Raw genomic sequence first — 22,958 nt, 5'->3', positions numbered from 1 at the left:
GAGGGAGAGACACCTGAAGACCTGGCTGGAATCAGGCCCTGCCTCTTCAGCTCTTAAGCTCTGGAGCTGTATGAGCCTCTAAGTTTCAGTTTTGTAAGGGGATTTCTTTTCGGACTTTTGCTTATGCTAGTTTGACGTTTCCATAATTTGCAAACAAGAGTCTTGGCTTCTGCAGAAGTGAGTGAGACTGATATAAGAATACCTTAAATACTTTCTAACCAATATTTTTAAGACTATGTCATCTACCAATGCCAGTACTTTAACTATTTGTGTTCAGTCGCTTCAGCCGTGTCCAACTCTTTGTGACCCCATAGACTGTGGCCTGCCAGGCCCCTCTGTCCATGGGATTCTCCAGGCAAGAACGCTGGAGTGGGTAGCCATACCCTCCTCCAAGGGATCTTCCTGACCCAGGCATCAAACCCGGGTCTCCTGCATTGCAGATTCTTTACCACTGAGCCACCATGGAAATCCCTACTACTAACAAATAGCACTGCGGTCCACTGGTTAAAAACAAAGCCTCTTTCAAGTAGATTTATTACTACAACATTTATTTTTATTTATTTATGTGGCTGCACCAGGCCTTAGCTGCTGCACACAGGACTGCCGATCGCCACTGCAGCACGCAAACTCTTTAGTTGCGGCGTGTGGGATGGACTTCCCTGTGCTCCGTGCTCAGCCGTGTCCAACTCTGTGACCCCATGGACCACAGCCCACCAGGCTCCTCGGTCCGTGGGATTCTCCAAGCAAGAATACCGGAGTGGAGTGCCATTTCCTTATCCAGGGGATCTTCCCAACCCAGAGATCGAACACAAGTTGCCTGCACTGGCAGGCAGATTCTCTACCACTGAGCCACCGGGAAGCTCCTAGTTTCCTGACCAGGGATCAGACCCGGGCCCCTGCAATGGGAGCACAGTCTTAACCACTGGATCACCAGGGAAGTCTGATCTATACTGAAAGTAAGGAATAACCAAAATCACCAATGTATGTTTTCCTTCAGCTGAACAGGGAAGAAACAAAGCTAAATTTTTGAGGCTAATCAACCAGATCAAAGACCTAGTATGTGAAATAATTTAAGGAGTTACAGTGACCAGACTGAGCCCAAAGTCAGATCTCAAATGTCAAGGCAATCCCTTGGTAGACAATGTAACAGGAGATGCACCTGAGTCTTTGACTCACCTTGAACCGAGAAGTCTGGGTGTTGTGATGGATTCTTCCAGAAAACATTTCAAGGAATCTCTGGGATGATTAAGAAGCATCTCAAAGTCAACATGTTTGGAGGGGGAGGATCCAGGAGGAGCAGGACGGACTCTCTGAGCTGAACAGATGGAGCTGATAGGCCCGGAAGACTGAAGCAGCCAAGTTCAAAGCGCAGGGTACCAGAGAGAGGAGTGGGGTGGGGAGACAGAACTCCAGAGAGAAGGGACCCATGTGGAGTCATCAGTTGACTACTGATCAGCACACACACCAGAAGAAACTTCACGAGACTTCAGAGAGAACCACCCTGGATTGCAGTGGTGACGCTAATGGTAAAGAACTGGCCCGCCAATGCAGGAGACACAGAAACACAGATTCGATCCCTGGGTCGGGATGATCCCCTGGAGGAGGGTATGGCAACCCACTCTCGTATTCTTGTCTGAGAATCCTGTGGACAGAGGAGCCTAGAGGGCTACAGTCAATAGGGGTGCACAGAGTTAGACACAACTGAAGCAACTTCGCACAGCACACATAAACAGCAGGGCTCATACAACCAGACTGGACAACCGCACAATTCCCAGACAATGGGCAGGATACTCAGAAGGGTCTTGCCTCAGTAGCAAGGAATAATTAGCCTTGGAGGCTAAACACTGCTCTGATCTTGGAGAACAAATCTTAAAAGCAAGACCTGAAAGGATCAAACTATTTCCAGGTCATTTAACTGCATCGCAGAACAAAGCTTGAGAATATTCATGGAAGCATAAAAACACCTCATACCCAACAAGGTCAAATGTATATGGGTGAACGGTTTTAAAAAAAAAAAAATTACTAGGCCTGCAAAGCTGGAGGAAAATAGGACCCAGCTGACACTTGTGATGCAAAAGAACTGCCTGAGCCGCCCGCAGAACCATGAGAAATAATAAACTACTGCTGTTTTAAGGCACAAATGTAGGGGTGGTCTGTTAAACAATAATAAATAACAGGGAGGGGGATCTCCTCTCCTCTGGAGTGTTGTTTGTTTGTCTGTTTTAATATTTACTGATGTGGCAGTGCGTTTTAGCTGTGGCACACGGATCTCTTAATTGCGGCACGTGGAATCTAGTTCCTTGACCAGGGATCAAACCTGGGCCCCCTGCATTGGACTCTTAGCCACTGGACCACGAAGGTCCTCTCTGGAGTGCTGAAGTGAAGTGAAGTGCAATGAAAGTCGCTCACTCATGTCCGACTCCTTGTGATCCCATGGACTGTATAGTCCATGGAATTCTCCAGGCCAGAATACTGGAGCGGGTAGCCTTTCCCTTCGCCAGGGGATCTTCCCGACCCAGGGATCAAACCCAGGTCTCCCGCATTGCAGGCGGATTCTTTAGCAGCTGAGCTACAAGGGAAGCCCCACTAGCCTCCAAACTGGTTTTCCTGGTTGCCTTCTCACCCTCATAACACCTCAATCGCAGTCAGCATGGTCTTTGTCATCTAGTCCAGGACATGTATACCTTATGCTCCCAACCCCCATGGCTCCCATGGCCGGCAGAGTAAACACAGAGGCGTCACAACCACCCACAAGGCCCTCCACCCGCCTGTGAAAAAACACTTAGGCCCCCAAAATGAATCACAGTTACTCCTCTTTGTGCTGTCACACTTAAGGCACAACTAGAACATCCTGATATCGTATTTCCTGCCCCGTAGGAGAAATCTTAGCCACACAGTAGACTCAATACAAAAAATAAAAATAAAACACAACCTAACCTCACATCCAGGCTCCTCCTCTTGATCCTCTGGCTCCAATCATTTGGGTCTCCTTCCCACTCCTCAGTGGTGAAGAATCCGCCTGCAGTGCGGGAGATCTGGGTTCGATCCCTGAGTGGGGAAGATCTCCTGGAGAAAGGAATGGCTACCCACTCCAGTATTCTTACCTGGAGAAATCCATGGACAGAGGAGCCTGGCAGGCTACAGTCCATGGGGTCGAAAAGAATCGGACACGCCTGAGTGACTTTCACTTTCCCACTCCTCAGGTACGCCTGGTAGCTCAAGCCTCAGAGTCTCTGCCCTTGCTGGGGCCTCTTTCTGGAACACTATTCCTGGATCTGCCTCTTCTAAAGGCCTCCCTTGCAGGAGGTCCTCCTCTGCCTGCCTGCAGGAAACAGGGCCACTTGCTGGTGTTCCCGGTCCTCTCCAGGTAGCACCGCACCCATGTGATATGTAATATGCTTTTCTTGGGCTTCCTCCATGGCTCAGATAGTAAAAAAAAAAAAACCCACCTGCAATGCAGGAGACCTGGGTTCAATCCCTGGGTCGGGAAGATCCCTTGGAGGAGGGCATGGCAACTCGCTCCAGTATTCTTGCCTGGAATATCCCATGGACAGAGGAGCCTGGTGGCCTACACTCCACGGAGTTGCACAGAGTTGGATGGGACTGAGTGATTAACACAAGAACAATGCTTTTCTTATCTATTTGTCAGTCCCTGAGGGCAGGGGCTTTATTGATTCTGAATCCTACTCTCTCTCCAGCAGCACAATTGGTCTAAGACCTGAAGAAGGCAATCAATCAACATATTTGCTGGGTGGAAAGAATGAAGAATGAAAAAGAAATGAATGTATGATAGACTACTAAATACAGGGCCCAGATAATGCCAAGAATAAATTTTCTCCTGCAGAGGTCTGAACTAAGAAGTTCAAAGGATGACATTCTTGTAAATGCTCTTACCCTCCAACTGCATCTCATCAGCTCTCCTAAATGCCTTACTTTTTTTGGTTATTATTAAGATTATGCCTTTTTGCATTTGCATCAACAGCTTCCCCCCGCCCCGCTCCTCCACACACGATGAGGAGGGCTTGCTCTTCCAGTGCTATAGGCAAGATTCCATTTCCTAAGGTTGAATCTGAAAAAAGAAATAAAAACAAAAGCACCTACAATGACCACAAAGCAAAACAATACAGAACCAAACAGAAGCTAATGCGTGGAGTGTAAGAGGGTACCAGAGGAGTTTCTGGGGTTCTAAAATAGTCTAGGTCACTATCTGGTGGATGGTCACTCAGGCTTGTTCAAGTGGGTGAAAATCCATAGAGCCATTTATGATATAAACACACTTTAAAGCAGACCTATGTACAATAAAAAGTTATCAGCTATTCCTTGGAGATCCAGTGGTTAAGACTCCGCACTTTCACTGCCAACGGTCCGGGTTCGATCCCTGGTGGGAGAACTAAGATTCCACAGGCCTCGAAATGTGGCCCCCAAAGAAACCCCAAACAAACAAACTAACAAAAAAACAAGCATCTCAATAACCTACATCTTAATTAGAAACAACAACAACAAACCGTGATGAATGCTCAAGGTGCCGTACCCATCAGTGACACGTCACACCTCACCTCCCCGACTGGGTGCCCATCACGTGGTCTGTGTCGTCCTGATGTCGGGGCACCTCAAGGGCAGAACGAGGAGCAGTCTTTGCTCTCCAAACACTTCCCATGGGATCGGGGCCAAGAGAACAACACTCCCAAATGAACCAATGATGACAATGAAAAGGGAAAGAAATAAAAAGCATGACTATTCACTAAGCCTTTTCCCAACACCATTCCGTTTGGTAATTAACTATTTTTAAATGCCAAACTGCACTGTAGTACACAGTGACACACAGAAAATGGCCGGTTACCTTCCAAGAGGGGCGCCAGCAGGGGCCTCCCGCCCGGTGTCCTCAGAGCCAACGGAACGAGACTCAGCTGCTTTAAAAAGCAAATGAGAGTCTGTCTTCGACAAACATACGACATGCGAGCTCCAGCTCCAGAGCGCACGCTCTCCCAACAGGCTGTGCGCGGCCCTTTGACTGGCAGCCGGGAAGGGGCGGAGTTCTCGCGAGGCTCTGGACCCGAGTCTCGCGTGCAGCGTCTGCACACGGCCCCCGCCGCCATCTTGATTGCGTTGGGGAACCCGGTACAGTGCTGCCCACACAGCCAGGCTGCTGAAGGGCCTGAAGTTCCAGGTGCGAGGCCTCTCCGTCGGCCCCTGCGAGCCAATGAAACTAGACTGAGCACGGAGGAAAAGGAAAAAAAAAGATTAGCTTTTATTTTCTTACCTGGATTCTATCTTTATTTCTCAGGAATTGTTAATGTGGTTTACTGGTTCAAACCTAAATATCACACAATGAAGGAAAAATACATTATAGTCCTGTCCTAACAGGTGGCTCAGTGATAAAGAACCTTCCTGCCCATGCAGAAGAGGGAAAGAGACGCAGGTTCAGCCCCCGGGTTGGAAAGATCCCCTGGAGGAGGGCATGGAAACCCACTCCAGTATTCTTGCCTGGAGAATCCCATGGACAGAGAAGCCTGGTGGGCTACAGTCCCTGGGGTCACACAGACACGGACATGACTGAGCAGCTGAGCACACACAGCATACATAAAATAGAAAATACAATGTTGGCTAGCCCTAAGAACTAAGGCATAAAGGTATGCTTAATGACATGAAAGGATGCTTATAATGTTCTTGACTAAACTGAGGGGAAGGGGTGTGTGCAACATGGTATCTCACACACACGCACACACAATTCTAAAGAAAATACACCACAGAGATATCACAGGTTATCTCTCAGTGGTGAGAATGGGATGATGGTTCTTTTCCAGAACTCAGCTCTAATACAGCCTCTTTTTTCCACTCTTTCCAGTCCCTCCAAACACACTTGCTCATTCCCAGCCTCAAAGAAGACACCACCCTGACACCCATGGTCACTCGCGAGAGATGCTGAGGAGCCTCCCAAACCAGAATCATCTTGGAGCTTTGTCCTCTATTCTGTAGATGAGCCAGCATCCGCTGTACCTCCTCAGGTGCGTTTGCTCGCTCTCACCCACTCTGTCTCTCAAACACACACCCGAACCCACTCTACTTCTACAAACTTTCTCCATAGTCTCTGCCTACCAACCCCGTCAGTGTCTCACAGTGCATCAGATACTTGAAAAATAAGGCACCTGTGTGCACCCCTGTTAAAGTAGAGGGTGAGAACATCAGAAGAAACCTGTGTGCAGAGCAATGTGGCTGAAACTGGTTTCTGGGCACTAGCAACCGGGTGAAAGGCCTGGAGGGTCTGGGAACGTTCTGGGGAGGCCAGAGCGGTATTCACCACTAACGTTATTCCTGTTTCCCGGGGTCTGTTTAGCATGGACTCCAGGGGTGGAGCCAGCGCCCATAACTCGAGGAGTGAGTTGCAGTGATGCTGCACACTGACTCTCAAAGACTGTGTGAAGCCGGTGCCTGAGATCAGCTAGGGAAGGAACACAGTCCCAGTCTCTCCTTCACCGCCCACCCCACCTCTTGTCATGGAGGGTGAAGACACACGCGTGCTGCCCTGGGTGCTCCTTTAAGTGAAAGCCTCCCAGACTTGTTCATCACTTCGCTAAGTGCGAAGGATTTCAGTGCCACGCGAGTGGTAGATGTTGGGGATGTAGTTGGTTCACAGAACATGGCTGGCTGCCTTCAGAGGTTCATAGACCATGGTGGGGACAGATAACCAGGCAAAACAAGGCAGTGTGTCCAGGGATCATGGTTACTACAAGGGTTGGGGGAGCAGGGACAGACTACCAGGAGGGAGACTGGGGAGGCTTCCCAGAGAAGGTGACACTGGATTTCCTTGGTATCACCGTGCTCAACAAGGAAAGCGGTCTCAATTCTTCAGAGACAAGCAAAGACCCTGAGTCTGGCAGAAAGGGAATAGAGACAGAAGAGAGTGAAAACAGAGACCATCCAGAATGTGCAGACTCTGTGCTTCCATGCAAGAGGGAATTGGGCGCGGGTAAAGGATGGACCAGAGAAGGCGATGGCACCCACTCCAGTGCTCTTGCCTGGAAAATCCCATGGATGGAGGAGCCTGGTAAGCTGCAGTCCATGGGGTCTCGAAGAGTCGGACACGACTGAGCGACTTCACTTTCACTTTTCACTTTCATGCATTGGAGAAGGAAATGGCAACCCACTCCAGTGTTCTTGCCTGGAGAATCCCAGGGACCGGGGAGCCTGGTGGGCTGCCGTCTGTGGGGTCACACAGAGTTGGACACGACTGAAGTGACTTAGCATAGCATAGCATAGCATAGCAAAGGATGGACTGGGGATGTGTGCCTTCTCTAGGCTATCTTAGACACCAACTTCAGGCACTCTTCAAACAGTGAGGGGAGAGAGAAGCTCTTCAGGCCTTCCATCCGAGGTGTGAAACGGTCCCCGTTGTGTCCAAGCCACACAGGCTGTAGTGGGAAGACCAGACTGGAGGGAGGCAGAACCAGATCAAACATAATACCTGTGATGGAATATTTGGGGTCAGCTTCCGTCTAGTCACGGCTACGTTTTTTCCAGTGGTCATGTACGGATGTGAGAGTTGGACTATAAAGAAAGCTGAGCACCAAACAATTGATGCTTTTGAATTGTGGTGTTGGAGAAGACTCTTGAGAGTCCCTTGGACTGCAAGGAGATACAACTAGTCCATCCTAAAGGAGATCAGTCCTGGGTGTTCATGGAAGGACTGATGTTGAAGTTGAAACTCCAATACTTTGGCCACCTCATGCGAAGAGCTGACTCATTTGAAAAGACCCTGATGCTGGGAAAGATTGAAGACAGGATGAGAAGGGGATGACAGAGAATGAGATGGTCAGATGGCATCACTGACTCAATGGACATGAGTTTGGGTAAACTCCAGGAGTTGGTGATGGACAGGGAGCCCTGGCATGCTGCAGTTCATGGGGTCGCAAAGAGTCAGACATGACTGAGCGGCTGAACTGAACTGATCAAGTATATAAAAAGTAAACTAAATAAAGTATATAAAAAGTATATCAGCATGGGGAATTATGCTTGGCAGTCCAGTAGTTAGGACTATGAGCTTCCAATGCAGGCAACCTGGGTTCAGTCCCTGCTCGGGGAACTAAGATATTGAGAGCCTTGCAGTGTGGCACAAAAAAAACTATAAAAAATTATATATCTTGATTTTTTTATGGTGAATAAAAATTCTTTATAGCATTGGGGAGATTTTTTATTTTTAGTGTGATTGGGAGCAGTACTAGGGCATTGTTGGGAGGAATGGTCAGTCTTTCAAGGACAGTCTTCCCCCTTCCTTCTGATATCACAGAATTACGTTCTTGAAAATTTGAAGGAGCCTTTGGACTTGCACACAGACCAAAGAATAACTGCCAGGCCACAGTCATTCATGTGGGTTAACTCAGTTCCCTTTGCAGCCCTGCTGCTGCTCCTGCTGCTGCTGCTGCTGCTGCTGCTGCTAAGTCCCTTCAGTCGTGTCCGACTCTGTGCGACCCCATAGACAGCAGCCCACCAGGCTCCCCCGTCCCTGGGATTCTCCACGCAAGAACACTGGAGCGGGGTGCCATTTCCTTCTCCAATGCATGAAAGTGAAAAGTGAAAGTGAAGTCGCTCAGTCATGTCCGACTCCTAGCGACCGCATGGACTGCAGCCCACCAGGCTCCTCCATCCATGGGATTTTCCAGGCAAGAGTACTAGAGTGGGGTGCCATTGCCTTCTCTGTTGCAGCCCCGCTAGAGTGGGTTATTGTTCACGTTTCCTGATAACCCAAGACTCAAAGAAGGCAAGTCCATGTAGCCGATCATTGGGAGTTCCCCTGTGACACCATGGATTCCTGTTGACAGCACCCTGACATCTGTTGCATTCTTTCGTCTCTGTCACCCTAGATCTCATCACAGCGTCTTAGCTCCATCTGCACCTGGGTGTGTATTGTGTCTGTCCGTGAGCTTTCGACCCCTGGAGGCCGGACCTATGGGCATCACTCTCCTTCTCTTCATGTCTCCTTAGGATGGAGGAAGTCAACAGAGTAGCCACTGCAGGGTCCTATGGAAACAGGTTTGAAACCCAGCATTGCCTCTGACTTGCTATGTGATTCGAGTCAGTCTCAGTTGCCCCACCTGTAAAGTGTGTGTGGTAAAAGTACCAGCTGCATAGCGTTCTTGGGAAGATTGCAGGCTATCGTCACCAGCCAGGTGCCTGGCTCTCATAAATATCATCTGTTAATATTATGTTTTAAATTCCCCACAAGAAAAGACTCCTAAGAAAAAACTGATAATAGGGATAAAGTTTGATAATTGAGATGAAGTGTTCACACTGTTTGACCCAGGAATTCTAGAGTTAGAAATCTGTGGATATACTCAAACAGGGACGATAGTCAGCAGGGATGACCAGGAGAAACATATTGATGTTAAGATACTGGAGGGTTTCTATACTGATGGTCAAAAGCTGCTTCCGCTAGCCCAGCAGTCCACCCCCACAGGTTGCCTTGGCCTCTCCCTGGAGCCATCTGGGGAGTCCCAGGATCCAGCAACTAAAGGGTTAACACTGGTTCCCCTGGGGACCCCCAGGACCCTGCTCCCTCTCACTGTGTGCTGCCTTCTGATTGGTCCAGACAACACTTTGCAGCTGCACCACCACCACCACCACCACCCCCAGCAGATCAAGGATGTTTCCCTGTTTCATTTGCTTCTTTGCATGTTATTTGTGTGGGTGGGAGGAGGGGCGTGGCACAAATCTGGAAGCAACCTAAGTGTTTCATAATAGGAGGCTCATTAAATAAATTATGGCATGTCCCTCCTATTGAATATCATGCAGCTTTATAAGAAAGAACAGTTGACTCTAAAGTGTAGACATTAAAGACAAGATGTGTCTTTCACCCACCAAGGCAAGTCACCTCTGCATGTATATTGTATAATCCCACTTGTGCAAAATAAACGGAACAGACATTTATGGGTGAATATATCTATGTAACACATAATGAACGGTACATAGCATTCAACTGATACTACTTATTATTTAAAATTTTTGACCATGCATACTTGTTACTATTATTTTTACATTAGTATTGTTTTGAAACAGACAGGACTCCGAACAAACTGTAGTGGGTTTTGGCCACTGCAATCACCGGGAGCCCTGGGAACCTGTGATGTGCACGGGAAATACAGGGTTAACACCCCTCCCCAGGCAGCCTGCTGCCGCAACCCTGCAATTAGGCTAATTAAGCAGCTTCAGGAGCTGGGCGGAAATGTAATTGGCGGCAGACACCTGAGATCTCAAAGGTAGAGACTCCAAGGCGCTCCTGGAGGGGTGCAGGCCCTGTGGAGGCAAGGAGCTCAGTGCAGGGCTTATCTGAAAGGATTCTCCTTCCAGACTCCAGAGACGTTTGGAACAGACTCCCCCCACCCCCCACCCCCAACCCTGGGGGCATTTCAAAGCGTTGAGAACAGGGGAATCGGTACAGAAAGGGGGTGAAAAACAAAGTGGAAGCTCTCCATTCATTGCGTTTTTTAAAGGGGTATTTTTCCATTCATTGAGAAAGAAAAAGGAGCCTCTCTTCACTGAATAAATATATTGGATTCTTTCAGGGCGAGAAGGTCTGAGCCAAGGCCTGGGGGTGGAACAGAGGGGTTCTGCAGGGCTGCAGGCTGTGGGTTCGGGCTCTTTGCACCACCTACCACTTTCCGAGGGCCCACTGTGTGCCAGGCGCCCGTCGAAGGCTCTTCCTGCTTATCCACGCAGCCCGCATCTCCCAGTCTAGGACGGGCGTTTGGGGCCTTTATAACTAGAGTTACCCGAGTTAGCAAATACATTGCAGGATCCCAGTCAAATTTAAAATCTGGATAAACAATCTTTTTTTTCTTTTGTATAGACATATCCCAAGTATATGTTCCAAATAAGATAAACTGATCCTAAGCATTATTCATTTTTTATTTGAATTTTAAATTTAATTGGACATACTGTGTTTTATGTGGCAACTCAAAACATTTCTAAAGTACCTATAAGTCTTCGAGTCAGTAGGCTGTTTTATAATTAGTTACAATCTTTGTTTTCTTCCTGGTTCGTGATGCTGCATTTCGGTGGCTTCTTGGAGTGGTCAAACTGTGATATTATTATGCCCATTTGACAGATGAGCAAACTGAGGCTGAAGGAGATTAATTCACTCCCCGAGGCTGCAAAGCCAACGGCACAGTCAGGATTTGAACCCTGGCAGGCTGCTCCAGGACTGCACCCCTGACTACTGTGCTTCTAACTGAGGAGCTACGCTCTTAATTTTTTTTTTTTTTTCCCTTAAAATTCTGTACAGCCTTTTGGACCTGTATCTGTAGTTTCTTGCATAAGAAGAGTTGTGGTTCAAGTTCAAGTCATAGATTACAGATTTTCTCTGGTATTAAAAAATGAACTCCTTATATAAGTGTGTATCAATTTCTCAAGTATTTGACTATTAATTAGCACCTATAATTATAAGCCACCTTCCTGCCTAAGCACTCTATTTTTATAAGAAAGGGAAAAATAATGATAAAGTCAAATGATATACATTTCCAGGTATAGTTTTGTGTCAATAATCAGTCAGTTCAACCCCTTAGCCCTGCTACTGGATCAGAATAATTTCATATTTTCAGTGGTAACCTTGGGTACCAAGATATCCTCAAAGTCTGAATCATACTGACTCTAATTATAAATACATTTGAGGAAATAGTTGATAACAAATGAGAAAGATTTTTATTTTTCCCTTCAGTTTCATACCAATAAAACATGCCTTTACTTCTTTTCTCTAAAAATGAAGTAAATTTTCCTCCTTCCATGGAGGAGGCTCCCAACCATCAAGTCGATACAGATGGTGCTGTAGCTTGTGAGTCAGAACAGAGGGTAGAGTGGGTGTACCCTGTTGCCCTGGCTGCAGCTGGGAAGGGGTGAGGGCTAAGGAAATAGACTCTAAAATTATCAGCTCCTAACAAGTGTTCAAAGCCCAGCATTCATTCGTCCAACAAATATTAATATTTATTTAGGCTTCCTATACGCCAGGACAGTTCCAGAACTAGAGACCTGGAATGAAAGGGAAATAGGAAAAAAAATTATTTACTCTCATGGAATTCAGCCTTAGAGTGTAAAGACAGGAGATGAATAATCCAGTTATTTAGTGTGGCCAAGGGTGATAAAAAGTATGGAGGGAAGTAAAGCAAGCAGAGAAAAGGGAGTTGTTGGGGTTCTGGGGGACTCTCAGTGGAAAGGGGATATTTGAAATGAGGGGTGTCGACCACCCTCGTCGTCCAGTGAAGTAAGGATACACTAGGCCCCATGGGTTATGATGTCTGGGGCAGTGCTAGAGGCATTTCTTTCCTTTGTTTTAAGTATAATTCATTTAATTGTCAGCTTGATAGCTTTTTTTTTAATAATGGCTGTGTTTAACGATTGATCACAAAATTTCTTCAGATCTACCAGTCAACTCTTGTGAGCCTGTGTAAATCAATTCCACTCACTTCCCACCCTGTTTGCTCTTTTAATGCCTACCCATCCTTCAGGCCTTAGTGGGTAAAGAGACCACCTGCAGTGCAGGAGATACAGGAGACTCGAGTTTGATCCCTGGGTCGGGAAGATCCTCTGGAAATGGAAATGGCAACGCACTCCAGTACTCTTGCCTGGAGAACCCCATGGGCAGAGTACCCAACCCGGTGGGCTGCAGAATCAGGCACCACTGAGCACAGGACCTTCATGCCTCAGGAGTCTTTGGTCAGGGAATTCTCAGAGCACCCGCCGCAGGCCTGTCTGCCTGTGTTACCTGATTGTATGTGAGATGACTGCTCTATTGTTATCTTGACCCTTCCAGAGGTCAGTTCCCTGAAACCAGTGTTCTGGTCTGTCCTGCCTCCAGGGCAGGACACTCCCAGAGCTTTGTACATAGTGGGTGCCCTAAGAACGTTTGTTTAAGGCATCCATGAGTGAGTATTTCCAGTAAGGCTTTCTCCACATCTTACATGTGCAAGTTTTGGTGGTGGTGTAAAGTTATGTAAAACTTTGTGCCCGAAGAGTAAATCATTTATTAAATAAACGGCTGGCTCACTTTCCAGCTCTTTGCAGGAGCTTTGTCTTTTTTTTATGTCCTGGGCCCTGTTGGGAGTCTGAGTAAGCCTGTGATGTCCTCTCAGAATTTTTTTTAATTTAAAATCATTTATTTTTAATTAGAAGATAATTGCTTTACAGTATCGTGTTGGTTTCTTGCATATATCAACGTGAAGTCAGTGACGGGTAGACGTAGTCTCCTCCCTCTTAATTCTTCCTTCCTCAGAATTGTTTTTAAATCTATAAAAATGTATTAGCAAGCAAAGAAAACCAATTATATTAAAATGCAGTTACTTAAAAAAAAAACTAACAAATACGTAATATGATAATATGTGTTTTTTTATTAACACACTAAATGACAAGGCCAGCGGGAAGTCTAATAACAACTGTAATTTTGAAGTAGCAACAACTTTAAATGATACTTCAAATAATCTGTGACTGATGTGATATGAAAATATCTGATTTCCACTGGTGACAGAGTTTAAATTACTGCTAATTTTTTCTTGTGATCCATGGGCACCAGGTTAAAGATTCCTGTGGAGAGATCCATTAGCCCACGGATTCAAAAGAATTCATACAAAGGTCTCCACGTAAGAAAGAGACTCTCCAAATGAAAAGCCAAGATTTTCTGTCAGACGTCCCTGAATTCAGCTTCCTGTGCCTGCCTCTTGTGGGCTTAGGGACCTTGCACATTCCTTAACTACTCAGCTTCAGAGTCATCGTTTGCCGAGTGGGGCTAATGGCAGTCACCGCCAGGGTCTGCTTTGATGCTTAAATGATAGAGAACCGTGCCTGACATGTAATCAATGCCCAGAAAATGGCAGCTACTATTTCTACTTTAATTATGCCGGTTCTTTTTGACGGGGAGGCTCCAGTGCTTTTAACAGAATCAAGCCGAGCCATTCACTGGTGACTCAAGTGAAAGTGTTCGTCTCTCGTTTCCAGCTCTTTGCAACCTCATGGACTGTATAGCCCACCAGGCTCCTCTGTCCACGGGGTTCTCCAGGTAAGAATACTGGAGTGGGTTGCCATTTCCTACTCCAGGGGATCTTCCTGACCCAGGGATCGAACCCTGGTCTCCTGATTGCAGGCAGATTCTTTACTGCCTGAGCCACCAGGAAGCCCCATTGGTAACTTAAGGGAGGGAACCTACCATGGGGTAGAAAGCCGTGGGCCCATGTATATCAGCTGATTCTTCTAAGAGGACTTCGGGCTTTTTATTAGAAATCGCCTTGATCAGAGGCGCTACAAGGCCAAAGAGGAATATACACAAGGGTGCTGAAGCCTTGCTGGTGGCATCCGCCCTCCAGGTGCAGCAGCCAGACCCAGACCGGGTGTTCCTCCAGCCCAGCTTACCCAGGACTACCCCGTTAGTGCTTGTAGTTTCCATGGGGTTCTTTTTTTTTTTTTTTTTTTCTTAATTAATCTTTTATATATGACTGCGCTAGGTCTTCGTTGCTACAAGAGGGCTTTCTCAAGTTGCAGCAAGGGGGTGCCTTTCTTCATTGCGATGCACAGGCTTCTTATCGCAGTGGCTTCTCTTACTGCAGAGCAGGCTTCAGTAGCTGTGGCATGTGGGTTTAGTTACCCTGCAGCATGTGGGATCTTTCTGGACCAGGGATCAAACCCTCGTCCCCTGCATTGGCAGGCGGGTTCTTAACCACTGGACCACAAGCAGGGTCCTTCGTGTGATTCTTAATAGCATCCTTTTTGCTCTTCGTAGCATCCCAGTCTGTATGCTATAATAGTAGATAGTTACTGTGGGTAAGGACCACCCCTCCCTCTGAGCACCCAAGCCCCTGATGAAATTCTTTTGAAGGAACAGTTAATATGACACATTTTCCCTTCCTTAGCAGAATTCAGACAGGAAGTTTGCAGGCTCTGGATTCCTGATCCTTTGCTTCCAGGCTTCCAGAGTCATTCTTGTATATGGGCTTTGGGCGTTTCCCAAGGTGGCTTAGTGGGTAAGGAGTTCACCTACAATGCAGAGACACAGGAGACGTGGGTTCGATCCCTGGGTGGGGAAGATCTCCTGGAGGAGGAAAACGGTAACCCACTCCAGTATTCTTGCTTGAAGAATCCCATGGACGGAGGAGCCTGGAGGGCTCCGTCCATAGGGTCACAAAGAGTTGGACATGACTGAAGCGACTGATATGCAGATGATACCACGCTTATGGCAGAAAGTGAAGAGGAACTCAAAAGCCTCTTGATGAAAGTGAAAGTGGAGAGTGAAAAAGTTGGCTTAAAGCTCAACATTCAGAAAACGAAGATCATGGCATCCGGTCCCATCACTTCATGGGAAATGGATGGGAAAACAGTGGAAACAGTGTCAGACTTTGTTTTTTGGGCTCCAAAATCACTGCAGATGGTGACTGCAGCCATGAAATTAAGACGCTTACTCCTTGGAAGGAAAGTTATGACCAACCTAGATAGCATATTCAAAAGCAGAGACATTACTTTGGCAACAAAAGTACGTCTAGTCAAGGCTATGGTTTTTCCAGTGGTCATGTACAGATGTGAGAGTTGGACTGTGAAGAAGGCTGAGCGCTGAAGAACTGATGCTTTTGAATTGTGGTGTTGGAGAAGACTCTTGAGAGTCCCTTGGACTGCAAGGAGATCCAACCAGTCCATTCTGAAGGAGATCAGCCCTGGGATTTCTTTGGAAGGAATGATGCTAAAGCTGAAACTCCAGTACTTTGGCCACCTCATGCGAAGGGTTGACTCATTGGAAAAGACTCTGATGCTGGGAGGGATTGGGGGCAGGAGGAGAAGGGGATGACAGAGGATGAGATGGCTGGATGGCATCACTGACTCGATGGACGTGAGTCTGGGTGAATTCCGGGAGTTGGTGATGGACAGGGAGGCCTGGTGTGCTGCGATTCATGGGGTCGCAAAGAGTCGGACATGACTGAGCGACTGAACTGAACTGAACTGAACTGAAGTGACTGAGCAAGTACTCACCATGGGCTTTGGAGGCAAAGAAACCTGGCAACAAAGTAACCGCCCATCCTGCTTTGCCTGGATTGGAGAGGCTTTTCCATATGCAGGGTTTTCAAGGTGAAAACTGAGGCAGTCAGGCTTGTTGGTCATGCTGTTAATAACTGGACTCAAACCCTGATTCCACTGTTTACCACTTGCGTGACCCTGGTTATTTTTTTTCCTCTCTGAGCCTCATTGTTTGGATGTCCCAGTGGGAATAACAATGTTTACCCCCACAGTAGTATTATAAGGATTAAGTAAGATAATATTTTTCATAAGGATTAAGGGAAGTACTATATAACCACTCCTCCAATGACTTCCATCCAAATAAAACTTAGTAATAAAACCCAAAGTCCTTATCGTGGCTTACGATGTCCTACACAGTCTGGTCCTTGGGCAGCTTCCAACATAACCCTTCCTGTCTCCCACCTCCCTTTGATCCCTCCGTGCAAGCGCTGGCCCTCACGCTGGCCCTTGCACACCACGCTGACGCCTCCTCTGGGCCTTTGCACTTGCCTCCCCTTCTGCCCGGGATGCTGGTCCTGAGATCTCCTCACCATAGCCTCTGTATCAGCGACGTCTCTACAGAGAGCGCTTCCCTGGTCATCATCTGAAACGGCTTCGCTGTCACTCCCTGTTGCTGTCCGGCTGCACTGTCTTCCGTCACAGCGCTGTCACCGCCTGACGCTGTGTTCACTGCTGCTGTCTGGGCTGCACCGGGCGCGTCTGCGCTGTGTGGCCCTTCGCGGCAGCGCGCGGGCTTCTCAGCGGTTGCAGCGTGCAGGCTTAGTTGCCCCACAACATGTGAGATCTTAGTTCTCCAGCCAGGATCCTGGTCGGACCTACGTTCCCTGCATAGAAAGGCAGTCTTTTTCTTTTTTTTTTTTTAAATAAATTTATTTATTTTTAAATTGAAGGATAATTAATTGCTTTACAGAATTTTGTTGTTTTCTGTCGAACAAAAGCACAAATCAGCCATAGTTATACACGTGTCCCCTCCCTCTTGAACCCCCCTCCCACCTCCTTCCCCATCCCGCCCCTCTAGGTTGATACAGAGCCCCTGTTTGAGTTTCCTGAGACATACAGCAAATTCCTGTTGGCTATTTTACACATGGTTAAGTTTCCATGTTACTGTCTCCATACATCTTACCCTCTCCTCCCCTCTCCCCTAAAACGCAGATTCTTAACCACTGAACCACCAGGGAAGTCCCTAATATTAATTTATAAACCATCATATTCAGTTATCTAATACTTGGCTTCTCCATTGATCTATACATTCCCTGAAGCAGATACTCAGTTTTAGTCACTGACTCTATCTCCCCTATGCCTTGAGCAGTGGCTAGCGAGGGCAGGCAGTACTTTTAGAAGGAAATGAACACATCGGACACAGCAGCAGGGTTGCTGGAAGACCCAGCAACCAGAACCAGCTTCTGCTGGACTCAGAGCTGAGTCCGGGAAATGGTCCCCATCCTTGCGGCTGCTCCTCTGTGGGCCTTTGGGAAATGCTAGGAAGGTCTGCTGGCACCTGTATGTGCTTCAGGAGATGCTCGCCAGTTTGCTCATCAATCGGCTACATCCATGGGGTCGCAAAGAGTCAGACATGACTGCAGTGACTGAGTGCATGGCACGTGACTGGCAAGTGCCACACCACATGTTCATCAGCAGTCCCACCAGCTAAGCCCACGGGCTCTCTTCCATTGCTGGAGTCCGTTTCTGGGGCAAAGATGAAGAGGCATCCTTTCTGAGGCAGGATGTGAGGTGGAAGATAACTTTGAAAGCCAGGATTAACCTAAAATCACATTAGCCAAGTTATGCCTGAAAATCCCTTGAGCCTAAATCTCCCGTGGTGTGGGTATGGCCTGGCATATACAGCTCTGGAGCCCTTTTTGTACATGTTCAGGTTGAAGATCCTCTGAGCCAGACTAAAGAGACGAGCACAGGGAGCCTGTCTGTGCCCACGTGCTTGCGCGCAGTCAGCCCTCCCCGTCCCAGGACGACTGTCCCAGCAGGGAAGGTGGTGGTGGAGAGCTGGGGAGCGGCCTTGCTTATCTCGGGGCTCAGCTCCACGCACACAGTTCAGTCTCTGTGGCCTTGATGGGACTTCATGGCTTTGTTTGCAGTTGTGAGAATTAACGGGGAGAGTGGTCATTGTGAAAATGTGTATATTTGTGTGGTAGGAGGGAAGGGAGACAGGTGAATTAAATTCAGCCTAAAAATTAAGTGTACACATGCATTTCACACTGACTCCTCAGTCACCAGTATTTTCATGTTTTAAAGATGCCAAGGGCAGTGCTGCTTTCTCTGAAAAGAGGAAAGCTAGAACCATCCGTTCATCCTATATCTTCCTCCTCTATATTCTGGAGCGGCGAAGGGCGCACAGAGGTGAACGGCTTCAGCAGAGTCCCCTCCCTTGGGCCGCTTACATTCCAGAAGTGGAGACAGACGGTGGACTGGTGAACAGATATGCCTTGGCCGGCGAGAGTGTGGAGAAGCTGGGCCCTGACACGCTGTGGGTGGGAATGTGAACCGCCAGCCACTCTGGAGGACCAGCTGGCGGTTCCTCAGACGTTTACATATAGAGTTACCATGTGACCCAGAAATCCTACTTCTAGATCTGTACCCAAGAGAAAATGAAAACACATGTCTACGCAAAAACTTGAAGGTTTACCGACAGAGTTATGTGTGACAGCCAAAAGGAAGACACAGCCGGACGCCCACCAACTGCTGAACGTCTTAAAAAATTATGTAACATGTCTATACAGTGGAGAATTATTAGGCCATACAAAGGAATGATGCGCCCAAGTATGCTACACCCTGGGTGGGCCTCGCAAACACTATGCTAAATGAAAGTAGCCAGTCACAAAAGACCACATGTTACATGATTCTATCTATAGGAAATGTCCAAAACAGGCAAATCTAGGACAAAAAGTAGATGAGTGGTTTGCTTAGGGCTGAGAAAGGGGATAATAGTGATATCCAGAGGGTACCGAGTTCCTTTTTGAGATGATGAAAATGTTCTAAAATTGACTGTGGTGATGGTTACACAGGCTATGAATATACTAAAAACCATGAAATTGCACACTTTAAGTGGATGAATTATATGGTTTGTGAATGATATCTCAATAATGCTGTTAAGAACAAAACAAGTACATCCTGGACCATCACGAAGAAAATTACTATGCAGAAAATAGAGCAGAAAGAGGGGATACAGAGATTTTGGGAGAGAGCAGTGTGCTTTCAGATGAAATGGGCAAGAAATTCCTGTATGAAGAGGTGGCATCTCGGCCAAGATGGACTAGAGTGAGGCCGTGAGCACAGTGAGTGTCTGGGGAACATCCAGCAGGGCACCTGGAGGAAGGGCCCTGTGGCAGGGGTGTGTGGCCATGTTAGGAGCGTGTATGTCTGGGGCAGAGGGAGCACATGGAAAACTGGCAAGAGGCTGGCAGGCAGCCACCCACTCCAGACGGCCTCGGGTTGATGACCAGGGGAGGCGCGGAGGGCTGTGCAGCCTGCCTGGAGGTCCGGAGGTGAGAGCCCCCAGCAGACCTGAAAATCTATGTGTGGGCGCCCAGCCCCAGCCACCAGGTGGGCTGACCTCCGTCCTTGGCTGCCTTACTGGGTATTCAGCCCTTCTCATCTCATTGTCAGATGCACTAACTGAGTCATTTCACTGTGAGCTTATGTTCCTAGGAGGGAAGTGGCTGAACCCTTGCAAAGAAAATGGGGGAAAAGGTTAAACTGTAATGTGTAAGTCATATCCTCACCTTCTGTCCAAAGGTTTATAAAATTAGGGTGCATGCACAGTCCGTGTATATTAAAAGACTTCTGCCCAGACTAGTTAGGTTCAAGTGATTGAGGGATGTAAACATGTAATTTCCTGGTGAGAGACTTTCATTTCTAAGCTATGAAAACGATTTGCATGACACTGCTATTTCAAGAGCAAGTTATTTTCTCAGTTTTCTTCTCTTAACAATGCAGAATGACTTTGTCCTTGTTGTTCGGTCTCCAAGTCGTGTCCAACTCTTTGCAAGCAAGCCAGGCTGCCCTGTTCTCTACTATCTTCCAGAGTTTGCCCAAATTCATGTCCGTTGAATCAGCAATGCTATCTAACCATCTCATCTTCTGCCTCCCCCTCCTCCTTTTGCCTTCAATCTTTTCCAGCATCAGGGTTTTTTCCAGTGTATTGGCTCTTTGCATCAGGTGCCCAAAGTATTGGAGCTTCAGCTTTGGCATCAGTCCTCCAATGAATATTCAGGGTTGATTTCCTTTAAGATTGACTGTTTGGATCTCCTTGAGTCCAAGGGACTCTCAAGAGTCTTCTCCAACACCACAGTTCAAAAGCATCAATCCTTCGATGCTCAACCTTCTTTATGGTCCAAGTCTCACATCTGTACCGTGACTACTGGAAAAACCATAGCTTTGACTATACGAAACTTTGTCGGCAAAGTGACGTCTCTGCTTTTTAAGGGGAGGGTCAAGTCCAGCGTAGACTTGGTGTAACGTGAGTCGGCGAGTGTTGGCCTTGCTGCAGAAACACCATCCGTGCTCCCAGGTGTTCTTCAGCCACGTTTCTAGGTGGGTGGTTAGGATGTCTTGCTTCTGCCATGGTTTGTGATAAGGTTGCTGCTGATGAGATGGAATGAGGTTTGCAAGTCTAATGGGACCCAAAGAGCAGGACTGTGGGGATGAGAGTTCCAAGCTGGGATTCTGGACCCATGAATGGCTGGACCACAGGTGGGCTCAGGACAGTGCTAGAGCCCACTCCACGGGCATATGGGAGCTGATGGTTAAATCTGCAGGAACCTCACAAGCTGGATGTTAAACACAGCTTTAAAAAAAATTTAACTTTATTGAAGTATAGTTGATGTACAATGTTGTGTTAATTTTTGCTGTACAACAAAGTGACTCAGTTATACATACATGTATACACTAATATATACACACATATATATTTCATATTGTCCCCTGTTAAATATAGTTTATGAAAAATTTAAAATTCTGCAAATGTATAATTAAATAAAGGATGTTAAACACAAAGGATAAGCTAAGTGAAAGAAGCTACACATAAAAGGATAAATACTGTGGGATTCTACTTTTATGAGGTACCTGGAACAGGGACATTCATAGAGACAGAAAGAATAGAGGTTCCCAGGGCCTTGGGGAGGGAGAAGGGAATAGGAGTTATTGATTGATGGGGGCAGAGCTTCTGACTGGGATGGTGAAAACATTCTGGAAATAGTGGTGATGGTTATGCAACATTGTAAATATTGTTAATGCCCCTGAATTGGACACTTACTGGCTCAAGTGGTCAATTTGATGTATATTTTACAACATCTATATAACTTGAAACAAATACTCAAAACTCATAACTTTCTAATGGTTTTCCTACATTTTACTATTGCTCTTGAGATTACTTACTTGTATGGTGGAAACAATACATGGCATTATTACACATCTTTTCCCAACTCTGTGTCCAGTGGCTGAAGCTCCAGCTGACATAGTGGAGCAGGAAAGCTGCCCCGTCAACCTCAGAATTGTGGGGGAAAAAAATGACTCAAGTTACAAAATTTTGACATGGTTTATTACTCAGTGATTGAGCTTCCCCAGTGGCTCAGCTGTAAAGAATCTGCCTGGCAATGCAGGAGACCCAAAGATTACTGGTTTGATCTCTGGGTTGGGAAGGTCCCTTGGAGAAGGAAATGGCAACCCACTCCAGTATTCTTGCCTGGGAAATCCCATGGATAGAGGAGCCTGGTGGGCTACAGTCCATGGGGTTGCAAAGAGCCAGATACAGCTTAGCAACTAAACCACAGCAACAAAGGGGAAGTCAGGATCCCTGGTCAGGGAATTGAGGTTCTGCAAGTCAAGTGGCATGGCCACCAAAACAAACAAAAGTCAGTCAACAGGAATGAAGTAAGGATACACACGGCAAGATAGATGACTCGAAGAAACACTGTAGGGGCTTCCCTAGTGGGTCAGCGGTTGGGAATCTCCTACGTCTGTGGGGGACCATGTTCAGTTCCTGGTCAGGGGGAGATCCCAGCTGCCTCAGAGCAGTGAAGCCCACCTGCCACAGTGAGTGAAGCCCGCACACCTAGAGCGCCGGCTCTGGGACAGAGAGGAGCCCCCCGCACCAGACAGGAGCCCCGTGGGTGGCGACAGAGACCCAGTGCAGCCGGAAGTGAGTGAGTAAATCTTCTTAAGTAACAAACAAACAGAACACATTAGAATGCTGAAAGAAGCCAGACACGAACGCGTGTGTTTCGCCTGGTTCTGTTTACATGAAGCTGTAGAACTGGCAAGCCTGTTCTGAGCCGTGAGAACTGTGCGGGTGGGCAGTTCTTACTGGGAGGAGACACCAGGGAGTTTATGGGGAGGGGGAGTGATGGGAGGTTCTATGTCAGGGCCGTGGCTACAAGGTTGTAGATATTTGTTGAAATGGTGAAACTGTACTGGAAGTTTTTGCAGTTCATTGCATGAAAATTTGGACCCCAGCTCATCATCATCAATCAGGCTTCCAAAGGCTTTCTCAGAAAGGTTTGGAGGAGCTGGCAGGCTTTCACCGTAAGCGTGTGGCTCTGAGTCACATCATTAGGGAGGTATGGGCTAGGGGGTGAGGCCCCATGGGGCCTTAATGTAAGCATTAAATGTGTCTCCACTTGCTCCTTCTACTACAGAAAGGAGGATAATGCATTTACATCTTCAGGAGACACGCAGGAAGCATCAGCAGAACATGCATGTAATTCCATTCCTGCCAGCTGGCATGACAGGGGTTTGTCTCCAGTGAGGCCAGCTTTATTTTCCCAGGAGTTTGCTGGCAGGAAGGGCTGAAACGCTGCCTGCCTTCCTGGAGGGACATGACGAGAAGGAGAGCAGAGATCTCTGGGGAACCTTCCGCAGGAGTCAGACCCCAAGCAGAAAGTTGGGAATCAGGCTCCTGCTCTTTATGC

At 47.3% G+C, this 22,958-nt stretch overlaps 1 long non-coding RNA gene across 4 annotated transcripts in view; it reads left to right on the top strand.

Annotated features, from left to right (window-relative positions):
- Positions 1-5,028: 5,028 nt before the first annotated feature.
- The window catches only part of LOC132346992 (uncharacterized), a 106,158-nt gene continuing 88,228 nt past the window's right edge, over positions 5,029-22,958 (top strand). For 2 of the 4 annotated variants that reach the window (XR_009497063.1, XR_009497061.1), the window contains exons 1-3: positions 5,029-5,167; positions 5,846-6,005; positions 8,859-9,027. This is a non-coding gene — a long non-coding RNA (uncharacterized lncRNA). Of the gene's footprint in view, positions 5,168-5,845; positions 6,006-8,858; positions 9,028-11,098; positions 11,457-22,958 lie in introns of those variants that run through there. The other 2 variants (XR_009497062.1, XR_009497060.1) reach the window with 2 other exon arrangements.

Source organism: Bos taurus, chromosome 13 (genome assembly GCF_002263795.3).
Source record: "Bos taurus isolate L1 Dominette 01449 registration number 42190680 breed Hereford chromosome 13, ARS-UCD2.0, whole genome shotgun sequence".
NCBI lineage: Eukaryota > Metazoa > Chordata > Mammalia > Artiodactyla > Bovidae > Bos > Bos taurus.
This window is presented reverse-complemented; position numbering and strand designations above follow the sequence as displayed.